Source organism: Rattus norvegicus, chromosome 1, assembly GCF_021556685.1.
Source record: "Rattus norvegicus strain SHRSP/BbbUtx chromosome 1, alternate assembly SHRSP_T2T, whole genome shotgun sequence".
In the NCBI taxonomy this organism is placed as follows: Eukaryota; Metazoa; Chordata; class Mammalia; order Rodentia; family Muridae; genus Rattus; species Rattus norvegicus.
The window spans coordinates 56,044,896-56,046,199 of NC_141534.1; positions in this window are offsets into that span (position 1 = coordinate 56,044,896).

Consider the following 1,304-nt stretch of genomic DNA (forward strand, 5'->3'; position numbering starts at 1 on the left):
GGCAGTGGATTTGTGGGAGTGGGCCTGAAGAAGAAGGAACAAATGTACTTCTAAGTGATATTTAATTTCTTTTTCTGAAATGGTTGCAATTGTTCCAAATCCAAGAAACTTTGTTTTACTTTACCAAGAAAAACCCTGCCTAGTTCTTAGTGATCTGACTAAGGTGAAGGTACCCGTTCTTGTTAGCTGTGGGGAGTCTTGGACTTAGAGGGCAGAATGATGGGCTGTAAAGATGACAGGGTGTTTCCTCTACCCTACCTTTTCCATTGTCATTCCAAGGTCAGTAGGCCTAGACATTCTCTTTCCCTTCTTTCTCCAAACTCCATTTGCCTACGGGAGATTGATATCCGAGAATTTCAGACCACTACTGTGTCATAGTGGACCCTGTCTGCAGGATAAAGTCTCTCAGTGCAGGTGAAATGTTGGCTGTACCTTCTTTAATTTGCATGAGGTGGCTAGAAGGAGGTTTTTATGTAAGGTGCACAACATATCATTCTTCAAAAATGTGAGCCTCCCTATCTATTGTAAATATTTGAGATTGAATATCTAATTCATTATTTAATTTCAAAAATTCTAAAGAAAGATTTTGCATTTGATCCTAGGGATTTAATTTTAAAAATACAAATCATCATTAGACTAATCACTGGTGGAAATTAAAGATGACAATTCCGTTCTAAAGTTAACTAATATTTCAGAGGCCCCAAAGGCTCTAGAGCTCTCAAAGCATTACACAGCATTCTTGCAGGTAGGAGCAAAGACGTCTGAGAAGAATGGGAGCTCGTGGGTGGCAGGCAAACACAGCTATCTCAGAACTTGAACATTTAGTAAGGAGATGTAGATACACTGTCAGGAAAGGAAGAAGCGTGTTGCTGTGCCTCCTGTGACTTAAGTGCTGTAAGAACACTTTGTCGCAGTTGAGTCTGCATCTCTTTCTCAGCATAACAGAGTTATTTAATTTTAATTTAATTAACGGTGTGAGAAATGAACATAGAACCTGTGTGGTTGACTGAAGGACCCTACAAAACATTATCTGTAAGGTATGCTCGCAAGATGGTAGAGGGGAATGGGAAGGGCCTGCTCTCTGGGAAGTCTGAGGCAGGATCGCGAGTGGGCTGGGAAAGAGATGCCTCCAGGTGAGATGGGTATTCAATACCACAGTAAATTGATTTGTATTTTACAAGCACTGTGGGGACCTTGTATTTCTTGAGAGGACAGGAGCAAAATGAACCTGTGGGTTCAATGAACCGGTTCAATGAACCGGTAAGCTAGACTGGAAAATTCCTGTGGGTAGGCATAGTGCGCAT